The sequence below is a fragment of the Aristolochia californica genome, unplaced genomic scaffold, assembly GCF_029961685.1.
Source record: "Aristolochia californica isolate CCGP_79_NKW_82.1479 unplaced genomic scaffold, dmAriCali1.0.hap1 SCAF_8, whole genome shotgun sequence".
NCBI classification, from domain to species: Eukaryota; Viridiplantae; Streptophyta; class Magnoliopsida; order Piperales; family Aristolochiaceae; genus Aristolochia; species Aristolochia californica.
In genome coordinates, this window is record NW_027182279.1 from 4,044,549 (window position 1) to 4,056,912 (window position 12,364).

At 39.5% G+C, this 12,364-nt stretch overlaps 1 protein-coding gene across 1 annotated transcript in view; it reads right to left on the minus strand.

Annotated features, from left to right (window-relative positions):
- LOC137938123 (uncharacterized) overlaps nt 1–12,364 on the minus strand; it is a 41,916-nt gene that overhangs the window by 27,128 nt on the left and 2,424 nt on the right.

A 12,364-nucleotide genomic window follows, 5' to 3' on the forward strand; every position in this document is an offset into this window, starting at 1 on the left:
TGTTGGAGGGTAACGCCTTTTTTCGCTTGAACATCGGCTAAATGATTAGCAGATCTTGGAACATGTTTCCAAGTTCATAGTAAACCAGAAGTTAAATTACAAATTTCATCAAAAATCCTCCAATTGGAACACCAGTTTATAATGACTTGAGAATCCCCTTCAACCAAGAGAGCACCGTCCTTTTTTTGTTTGAAGAGCTTCAGTCCGTTGAGCAAGCCATGCAATTCCGCACAAGTAGAGTCTGATACTCCAATTGGACCCGCATAAGTGAAGAGAAGATTTGTTTGATCATCGTGAATTACTCCGCCAAATCCAGCTGGGCCCGGACACCCGAGAGCACTTCCATCAAAATTGAGTTTAAAGTGTCCAGGAGGAGGTTTAGTCCATTCTACCATAATAGGAACCTTCGATGGAAAAGACATACCCGCAACATTTCGCCAATTTTCCCTCATATTTGTTGCTCTTAAATTACAGAATTCTTTGCGAAGGAGAACCAAAGAGCTAACTTGACCGACTATCTGTTCACAAAGAACATTCCGAGGAATAGCTTTCTGATTGAATTTATGATTGTTTCTTTCTTTCCATAAATTCCACACAATGTGCCCAACACAACAAGATATTAAAATTTTCCCTAACTTTGAAAGACAAGAGCTAACCAAAGTTAAGATAGTGTTTTGCAAATCTGGCGAAGGGCAATATAATAAACCGATTTTGCTTCTCTCGTTTTATTAATACATCTTTTTCAAAAAAAAAAAAGCATACCCTCTCAATCTCACTCCTTGCCTCTTCAATAAAATGCAAAAAAAGACAACTGAACAAGTCGGTCATATGCTATTTTGACCATCTACATAGTAAACTGGTGAGCCCTCTTGTTTCAAATAGCATATTGCAAATTGATTCTCTCTATGGCAAGGGCACTACTATAGGTTGCTAATCTGTTAGTGATATTTAAGGATTCTTGACTTCAGAGGTAAGAAGAAAAAACATAGGAGGTCAACACAGAGAAGAAGATTGGTTTTCTAGTATTTCAAAAATGATGAATGTGAAAATTCTAAGAACAACAGTGCATGAAAGGAGAGAAAACGTAGATTAGTGAAAAGGGAAAGAGAGAGAACATTTGTTTACTCTCTCACGCATTCAATTTATAAAAATCTTATTACACTTAGAATTGAATTCAAAGTAAGCTACTAATGTCCCAATTACACCCATATTAAACTTACTAAAAAAAGACATTAAAAGACATAAAACACAACTAGGAAACCTCTTGTAAATGTCCTCTTAATTCCAGCTTCTTGTTTGAGCTTGCACCAATTATGAGACTGCCTCCTCCATAAGACTCGACTTAGACTCCACAAGATGGCTTCTTTCGCACTTTCCCTAAGTTGGGGTTTGCAACTTCATCTTGCAAGGCAAAAAAATTTCTCGGTCTTCAATCTTCTTCAACAACTTCAGCATCAACTGTTCTAAAATCTGCCATTTAATTGTTGATAAACACAAGCTCTTCAGCCTCCATGCTCCCTTGGATAGTTACCAACCTTGATCAATCTCTTCACTTTAGGCTCTTACCACTATAGTATTCTATATTCTCTTCGTCAAGCTAGGGATACATGATACCAAGAAACCCAACTTGTCTAGAACCAATATGATAGACAAAATCACCCCTCCAGGCCATCTAAGAAAACTTCATGTACCACCATGCCTAGGTCAAAGACAAGTTGAGATACACACCAAACACAAAGGCGAAACCCCCCACCTTTGAGGGAGTCAAAAGTCTTTACCCACTTTTAAGGGTAGCACCACATCTACCCATTTTTAAGGGTGCAAAACAAACTAACTTGCTCAACTCGAGCTGGATTTGAGCAATTCCTGCTCCACTAGAGAGTGGGTCAATAGGCATTGCTCCGAAGTGATGAAAACAACTGACAAAGGGTTGATTTAACTCAAGATGGACAAGGTTGATATAACTCAAGGTAGACAAGGTCGACCAATTTTAACACCTAAAAGAATAGCAGGATTAGCACATATGCTCTTAATTAACCATCGAGAACACTATAAAATAGATATAAGGAAGAAAGATTGAAGAGAAAGGAGAAGAAACAAGAAGAAGACAGAAGCAAATAGGTCAACAAGATGCAACCTCGATAACAGAGAAAAGTCAATCACTAATCTCTTTTAGTAATATCACTTAAGTGATGTTACATCTTGACAAAAAATGCCCCTCATAAGAGGACTCGTACATCAATGAGTAAAAAGACTTAAGCATCCAAAATTTACAATTCAACCTCACCCAACTTTAAACTACTAATTTGGGTCACCATGACTAAGATATTACAAAACTACCCACATGTGAAATTATTGAAGTACCCCTAACTTCTAACTCTCCCCCTCAAGTTGGAGCATATATGTCAAGGAGTCCCAACTAGGTACAAAAATTATTGAAGTCTCGCTTCCCTATAGGCTTTTTGAATAAATCACCAATCTGCTTGGTGGTCCTACTATACAAGGTAACTACCTAGCCACTAATCATTGTATCTCTTGCAAAGTGAAGATCAACTTCAATATGCTTTGTTATAGAAAAAAGGATTACTAGCAATAAAGATGGTTGCTTGATTGTTACAACCAAGCACAGGGTCTTCAAAAGCAAGTTCTAACTCCTATAAAACTAACTGAATCCACTTAAGTTCGCTCACAGTATGAAACATTGTTAGATAATCTGCCTCTGCACTGGAACGTACCACTACATTCTATTTTTATACTCAACTAACGAGGTTGCCTCTACTGAATACACAAAAACCTGAGGTGGATTTTTTGTCCAGTTTAGATCAAACATAATCAGCACCTGAGTATTATTCCACCATGAGGTGATCATGAGGTGTATAAAGTATCCCCTTGCTTGGAGCTCCCTTCAAATACTGTAAGATCCTCTGAGCTGCTTCAAGATGAACTTTGCAAGGAGACTCCTTAAACTAGCTTACTACAGTAACAGGAAAGGTAATATCAAGTATTGTTTCAGCACATATATCAATTGTTCAACCAATCTTCTATATATAGTCCTGTCTTTCAGTAAAGGGCTGTCCTCACACAAATTCTAACTTATCGCTATAAAAGTATCCACACCGGTTTAGCTCTTAATAACTCATACTCATGTAACATCTCGATAATATACTTTCTCTATGACAATACTACACCTTACTTTTGACCACCTCAATCCCCATAGAATATTTCAGGCCAAGATTCTTGGCTTGGAAGTATCTGCTCAGCTTTGCTTTCACTTCTTCAATCTATTTTTATCACTTCCAAACAGCACAATGTCGTCTACGTACAACACAAGAACCACACTTCCAAATTCTCAATAAAAAAAAAAAGAATGATTACAGTGGCTCCTCACATATCCAAAGGTTGTGACAACTATACTAAAGTTATCAAACCAGGCCCTTGGCCATGTAACTTACAGACCTTCCCATTCTTCCTCTGAGCAATATTACCAAGGAGGTTGCTCCATATAAACCTTCCCCTATATGTGACCATAGAGGAATACATTTTTAATATCAAGCTGAAATAAAGGCCAACCCTTATTGCAACAAAAATCGAAATTCAAATTGTCCTCATGCAAGCCACCAGAGGAAAGGTGTCAAATACATCCACTCTATATGGTTGGGTGTAATTCTTAGCCACCAATCACATCTCATTCCTGTCAACTATTCCGTTAGCATTACTATTAATGATCTTATACCTAACAACAACCATCAATATTGGCATTTGTAGGAGGCTCAACTAAAGTCCAAGTTTGCAGAGTTTGTAAGGCGTCTATCTTATCGTCCATAACTCTTTTCCACTCAGCTGAACACAAGGCATCATGCACTATATAGGGATAGAAACACAGGACAACGAAGTGCCAAATGATGGCAATGATGGTAATAAACTATGGAAAGAGACAGAAGGAAGGAGAATTTACTCTCTCTCACCTACCTGGAAAAAAAATCGTTCGGCTTCTTCCCAAATTCAAAGTGGCAGTAAAATGTTACATTGGAAATGGAGGATTAACAAGATTCTGGAATGATTGGTGGACTGGCCAATCTCCTCTCAAATAAGTTTTCTAGAAATATTTGCCCTCTCAGGTAACTCGAAGGTTCTTGTCTTTGACGTCTGATCAAAATATGGAGATTGGAATTTAAATCTTAGAAGACATCTCACTGACCCAGAAGTTCTCCTTGCATCCGAGCTCCTTCACCACTTTCCAACCAGACAGCCAAACAACTCAGGTGACTCTCTAATATGGACTCCCATTCCAAAAGGAACCTTCTCCACATCCTCCGCCTACAAATTCTTAAACAACCTTTCCACAACTCTCCCAAAGCACCATGTCGCCTATGTATGGGACCACCTTCCCCCCCCCCCCCCCCCCACCCCACCCCCCGGTGCCAAATTCTTCATCTGGTCTGCTTGTAGGAACAAAATCCTCACTTTCGATTCCTTGATCCATAGGGGCACCCCTGTCTTAGACCCTTTCTGCCCTTTCTGCAAAAATACTCCAGAAACAGCAACCCATATTCTCCTATCATGTCAATACGCCCACTTAGTCTGGATGTCCCTCTTAAGCAAAATTGGTCTCCAATACTGTGCCTCCGGGAACTTAACAGACATTGTCCTCTCACTCATTAACTCAAACCTCCCAAAGCTAGGTACAATGATTATATCTTGTTGTGTGGGTCATATAATTTGGGTGCTCTAGAAAGAACGTAATAAGAGGAAATTCAAATTCAAAACCTCCTTTGTTGAGGTTATGACTAAGCAAATATCTAATCAAGTTTCTGTCTGGCTATTAAATAAATAAGAATTCAAAAACCTCGGTGGTTCAAACTTCAGGAATAATTGGCAATCTATCGCTGGGCTATCTCTGCCCCCTTGTCCTCCTACTATGGCAATATGGGTCCCCCCCCTCGGGTACATGAAGCTCAACTTTGATGGAAGTGCTCTCGGCTTCCCAGGTCCAGCAGGGTTCGAAGGTGTCATCCATGATGAAAAGGGTGATCTCCTCTTCTCCTATGCAGGCCCCCTCGGCATTTCAGATTCTACTACAGCAGAGCTCTCGGGTCTCTTACACAGGCTCAAAATCTTCTATGGCAATCTTTTTGGTCCCCTTTGTATTGAAGGTGACTCAAAAGTGGTCATCAACTGGTGTGCAAACCACGGCCATCCCCCATGGCGTCACTGGGATATGTTCAAAGAAATATGTAATTTATTTTCTCCTTTAAACTGTAAGTGGAATCACATTCCACGATCTGCTAATCACCTGGTAGATTCCCAGGCCAAGGCGGGAATCTCTCTCCAACATTTTGTTGTGGAGTCAGGCCCCCGACATTAGGTTTGTAATCTTCCTTCTTTGTTTTAATATATGCACCATTATTCAAAAAAAAAAAAAAACTATGGAAAGAGACATACTTGGATATAGGATAGCATGTACCTTTTTTTTTGGCAATGAGAAGATCCAATCATCAAAGATGGAATCTAAAAGCTTGGAGGAAGATGGTCCAAACATGTCTGAAGCGAACATATCTGGGACTTGATGTTGTATTTCACTGTAGGACTGCTGCTTGTGTACCTTTCTCTGTTGTTATACCGACAAAAGTTTATTTAGAATAGAAGTGTAAGGTATAGTGAGACTATCCATAACTAAAGAGGTATAGGAGACTAAACAACCACTATAGGATGACATAGAAACACAAATGATGGACTGAAAACTGGAGTAATTTCAAAAAATGTCGCATCTACTGCAATATAAGTTCTTTAGTTAGAAAGATCATAACATTTATAGCCTTTCTGAGTAAGAGGATAGCCAAGGAAAATACATTGTACAACATGAGGAGACAACTTATCATTTTGTGGACCAATAGAATGAACAAAATATAATGAACCAAACACCTGGGGTGTGACATTAAATAAGGAACATCCCGGCTTAAGCACTTGTAAAGGGATGTTTTCTCCCAAAACAAAAGATGGCATTTTGTTAATCAAGAAACATGATCTGAGCAGCATCTCCCCAATACAATTTTGTGACATTAGTTTGAAACAAAAAGGTACGTGCTACTTCCAGCAAATGTCGATTTTTGTATTCGGTAACTCCATCTTGTCGTGGGATATACACACATAACAATTCCCATTAGAAGCACAAAAGAAGTAAAAATTGTGGTTCATGAACTCAAGACCATTATATGAATGAATATTATGAATAGAAACACCAAATTGAGTTTTTATTTCATTGAAAAACTTGACAAATTACATCAAAAACTTCAAAGTACTCCCTATGATAATACACTCAAGTGACTCTACTACAATCATCTATAAATGTTAAAAAAAATTGGAAACCAAACAAGTTGAAAGTCCTACAAGGACCCTAGACATTTGAATATACTAATTCAAACTGAATTTGGCTATAACTGCTACTCAATGGAAAAGAACTCTCGTGGTGCTTCCTAAGTTGGCACAATCGACCTTGAAAAGATAAATCTGAAGGCAAAATAGGAAGGAACTAACGCAACTTCAAAGGAGATGGATGTCCCAGCCGTAGATGCCACAAGTAAGGTGTTACAGCACCCATGTGGTAGAGGCCTCTACTCTCATGTCTGGAACCAACCATCCTCCTCGTTTGCAAACCCTGGAACACACAATGAGAATGAAAAAATGTAACAAAACAATTTCACGATTTAGTGAGTTGGCTTACTAGCAGTAAATTGACTAGAAATTTGGGAACATATAAGACAGAAGACAACAAAAACTGGTGTGGATGAACAACCCCTTTGCCTGTTACAAATGAAGAAGACTCATTTGCTAGTTGCACAGACATCGAAGAGGAGGAAGGATATTAAGTAGTGAACAAGGATAATGTACCTGACATATGGGCCAATGCCCCAGAATTAATAACCCATGACTGAGAAAACACACATAACGCAAATGTACTTGGTATAGCCAGAGTGGTATTGGTTGAGGATGAAGTGTTGGCCACAATAAAAGTAGAAGTAGGAGCAGCTATTAGTTGACCCAATCGACGAAGAAGTTGTTGAATTTCATCTTGTGAGCTATTGTTACATCCCTATGCACTTTCGGTGACATCAAATATAGTGGAATTGGCTTGTGTTGGTTTTCCAAACATATCTCAACACTTTTCAGAATTATGATTGGATTGATCACAGTGTACACTCTTTCTATCTCAGCACTTTTCAGAATTATGATTAGACTGATCATAGTATACACTCTTTCTATCTCCATGACCGCAGCCTTGACCTCCTCCACAATGACCCCCCGTCTTTGACCTCCCCCTCTCCCTATAGATGTCTCAGATCAAGTAGGAGTGGAGAACAAGTTAAGAGCTACAACATCTGAAGTCTCAATGTCACTACTAGCTTTGGATACAACTACACTTTCAAATCTAATCATCCTATTATAAGCTTTCTCTAGTATAGAGACATTATCATCTACTAATATCTATGCTTGTAGGGCCTCATACTCAAGTCCTAATCCATCTAAAAATCTAGCCACTTGAATCCATCCTTCTTTCTCTAGTAGTTGCACAAGCTTTGTGGCAAAAGGATAAAGCACAGCTATTACCTACAACACCCCCAGCATTTCCGTGAAATACTCTATAACAATCTTTTCATCCCTGCTCATATTAAAGAACTTATAATTAATAGACACAAGACAAATTGTTTTCTTAATAAAAAAAAAATAGACTCGAGAGTTTTTCTCATGTCCTTAGCAATGTCACAAATAATTACTTGATTATAGACATGGGGCCACATAAAATTCACTGTCCAAGTTGGAACTTGGTGATCCTCTGCTTTACAAATGTTCAGGAGGAACTTCTCTTATATACTTTGTTTACCTCTTTGCAATCAAAAGCTTCTTAACAGCTTTTGACCAATTCAGATAATTTGACCCATTTAACTTACCTGAAGTAATTTGAATAGAGTCTTATGCTTTGTAGGCTTATTAGTCTTAATCGGAGTGATGAGTTCTCCAATATCTGCCATAATGACGCTCAATTAATAGTCACTATACCAAGAATAATCAGCCAATAAACTACACAAAACACCTTGTAGAAAATACCTCTCAAATCCAAAAATAATGTGTGTAAACACCTCAGGACCCCATACTTCAATAAAAAAAACAGATTTGATACTCAACAATCCTTTAGTAATAGCACGTGCAGTAATTGACTAAGAAACAACACCAAATATAAGCCTAATTATGTCTCCAGATAAACCTATGTCCCAAACTAGATGACCTAGGCACAAGAACTCCAAATTATCTTCAGGACTTCATTCCATCCATATAGGATCACAAAGACACATAATAACTGTTTTAGATAGCCACACTGTTAAATTGGGTCCAAGGCTCTATCCCAAAATGACTTAGCCAATACAACCCAAGAGACCGGTCTATTTATTTATTTATTTATTCTTATTCTGTTTGTTATGGCAACCTGATAGAGGTGTAGTTGCTGAGTTTTTCGTTTGCTCCACGCACTCCATGCACACTATCTGCTGGAGGAGGATTACAATCAATTCCAGACTGTTTTTGGAATTCATAGTTTGATTCTTAATGCCAAGACAGAGTCTGTTTCTGGTTCTGAATTGAGGTGGTGCACTCCTTGAGATATTTATGAGTTTCAATAGCTGCTTGGAGAACTTTGATCATTTTTTTGTTTTTGGCCTGTCATGCCTGAAGATTATAGGTTCGTCTAGCTTTCTTTTTTTTTCCTGGAAAGACAAGTTGAGTTTCCCATTCTTTTGGTTTCCCAATCCTTGCAGGTATTCCTAACTACTTCCTTTCTTTCCTGCCCCGCTTCTATCAGCTAGCGCATCAACATGATCAAGAGACGTTTCTTGTGGCGTGGCACTAGAAATGAGTTTCATTATCACCTAGTCAATTGGGATGATGTGTGTATGTTGAAGTCATTGGGTGGTCTCGGGATTAGACGCACCAAGGAAATGGGGCACGCTCTGTTAATCAAGTGGTTTTGGAAGCTCAACTCCACCTCGAGGGCATCTTGGAAGCCAATGGTTGCCTCCAAGCTTTGGCATCTCGGAGATAGATGGATTACTGACGTCAACCGTTGTCACCTCTCCCCCATCTGGAAGGCTATGTTCTATCTCCTCTCTACATTCCGTGCTGCCATTCGGTTCTTTGTTGGGAATGGCTCCAACCTGCGTTTTCAGACAAATAGGTGGTCGGGTGATGGCTCTCCTCATCATACCCACCACTTCTTCAGCTTGGGGAAATGGCTCATGGGATCTTCGTCTTAAGCGCGGTCTTACTGATGAGGATGCCATTTATGTCTGCGGCCTGATTGATAGTCTTGGTAGTATTAAGGTCCGTCCCCAGACAGCTGACTAGTTGATTTGGCTCCCTGACGACAGCGGGTGCTTCTCGATCTCCTCAGCCTACCGCCATCTTATGGGATGGACCTGACCTCCTACCCCTCATCCAGCCGCCTTTGCTTGGTGCCTCTTGGCCTCACCCAAGGTGAAATTTTTTCTTTGGAGTGCTTGCTGCAACAGAATCCTCACTGCCGACAACCTTATCAAGCGTGGCAACACCACTCCCGATCCTCTCTGCCCCTTCTACGGGACGGGGACTGAGACTATTAACCACCTTTTTCTCCATTGTGGCTTTGCATGGAAGGTCTGAACTTATATGATCGACAGTATGGGCCTCAGTTTTTGCATCCTGCTCGACCTGAGTACCATGTGCCGCTTCTCCCGTGGGACCCGCCTTCCCAGCCTTGGCAAGCTTTTGCTAGCTGCTTGCATTGCTTTCGTCTCATGGTGTCTCTGGAAGGAGAGGAACTTCAAACAGTTTGACTGTGCTATTCGCTCTGCTGTTGAGGTATCCTGTACTGCCACGGGGCACATTTCTACCTGGATCCGCACTCAGAAAGAATATCCCTGCCTTTCTTGTGCCCCTTCCTACACCAACTAAAAGATTATTGCTCAGATGTCTGTTCCCTCTGCTCTACATCAAGTTACTGTTTGGGTGTCTCCTCCCACTGGTTATTATAAGCTTAATTTTGATGGTAGCATCTTTGGGAACCCAGGTTTGGCTGGCTTTGGCGAGGTATTTTTGATCCTGGAGGCACTGCTATTATCTCTTACTCTGGTTCTCTCGGCATTGTTGACTCGACCATTGCTGAGCTCTCCGGGCTCCTTCACGGCTTGCGCATATTTCAGGATCGCTTCAGAGGTCCTCTTATCATGGAAGGAGACTCCAAAGTTGTCATCGGATGGTGCTCCACCTCATCCTTCCCCCTTGGCGTCATTGGCAGTTTTATCTTGATATTATGGACAATGTTTCCACTATTTCTTGTATTCGATCTCATGTACTTAGATCAGCCAATTCAGCTGCCGATTTGTGTGGTAAATAGGATCCCCCCCCCCACTCTTTCAATCTCTTATTGTTAGGGGAGGCCTCCCTTGATGTATTCTCTTTCTCTTTGAAATAAAATTATCACCGTTTAAAAAAAATAGAACTCAACGGTTAGTTCTTTATCCTCTTTTGTGCCTTAACATAAGGTTTAATGGTTTGTGTGTGTTAAATTGGGTCCAAGGGCTTATCGCAAAATGACTAGCCAACTTAGGAAACTTCTTTACCAACTAATAAACTCAAGATCTTTGTACTCACTAATCTATGTGGGACTATTCCTTAACACTCCCATTCACGTGTAAACCCTCTTTTGTGGCTCTACAAGTGGATAATTTAGGAGTAGGCAGTTTAGGTGTAGGCCCTCTTTTGAGGCTCTACAAGTAGATAGTTTTAGGTGTAGGCCTTTTTTTGTGGCTCTATAAGTAGATAGTTTAGGTGTAGGCCCACATATGAGTACCTGTTCTGATACCATTCTTATTTACAACTGCACCTTCAGCTCGAATAAATCTGTTAAAAGTTTGCTCAAGAGTGGTCACATCCTCATTAACCAAAAATTGGGCTCTAATAGCATCATACTCGTGCCCCAAACCATCCAAAAACCGGGCTACTTGAATCTGATTTTCTTTCTTACGGATGTCTTCAACAATCGTAGTAAAAGGATGAAATGTACTAATTTCCTGTAGTACTCCCCTCATCTCAGTGAAATAATTGTTACTGATCTACCTCCACGCTTTATATTATAGAACTCCACATATAACTCATAGATCCTTGATAAATTACTTTCTTGAGACAAAATAGAAGCCAATGTAGTCCACATTGCCTTAGCAGTATTGCAACTCAAAATCTGATCACTAAATCTGGATTCCATACTATTGACCAACCTAGTCATTACTAAATTATCTTCTGCCACCTAATCTTCAGTAACAGGTACCGGGGGATCATCATTTTTATATTTTGCCATTCTTCTGGCACTCAAATACATCAAAACTGATCTAGACCAATTTACATAATTCGATCCATTCAACCGGATCGTAGTTATCTGAATAGACTGAGAGAATTTCACATCTGAGCTCTCAGCAATCCTTTGGACAGCAACCCATGTGCTGGAATCAGCCATTAAATATCACCAAACACCACAATTCAGTACACTGGAGCGTCAATTAACCAAAGGGAAACACTTTCCCCAAATTTCAATATTTGTGTAGTCAAGTGGGCCACACATCGAATTCAATTACGGTAATGCAGCACCCAATTCATTCAATTTAGAACCAATAGTGATCAATTCCAACAATTAAGACCATAAATCAATGAAAGAATGACCTAATTGCAAGAAATCAAGATGACGTAGGCTATATGAATGATGACGCAAGCATTAGGTTGACGACGCAGGCAGATTTGAGAAATTTCCTCAAATTGGGAGCATTAAACACTTCTAAATCCCAACATTCAATCAAATAGAAGAAGTAATCATTAGCCAATAGGCTAAGATAGGCAGAAAAAGGGGGGAAAAATGAATTTTTTACCCTACCAGTCCAGAAATATGGGGAAAATCTTCAAGGAGATTGCTAAAAATGGAGAGAAGATCCACAAAATCCAAAGAAACTTGCCCAAGACTTGTGTTACTACTCTGATACTATGAAAAATAGGTGATTTGGGGAGAAAATAGAAAAGAAAATGGATTTATGGAAGAGAGACAGCTTTGCTGCCTTGGAATCCTAGCCAAAAAGGCATTTCCTGTTTTTTTATAATCAGGGTTTAAGTGAAATTTTACAATAGGACAAAAATGTCCCTCAATACTCAAAATTACATCTCCTAAAATACATGTCTAAATTGAATGAAAATTTAACTAGAGAAAAAATAAGACATTCTCTATCTAATAGTCATACTATAATAGAAAAATGTAATATTGAAAATATAAGAAATGACCAAAATACCCCTGAACTTG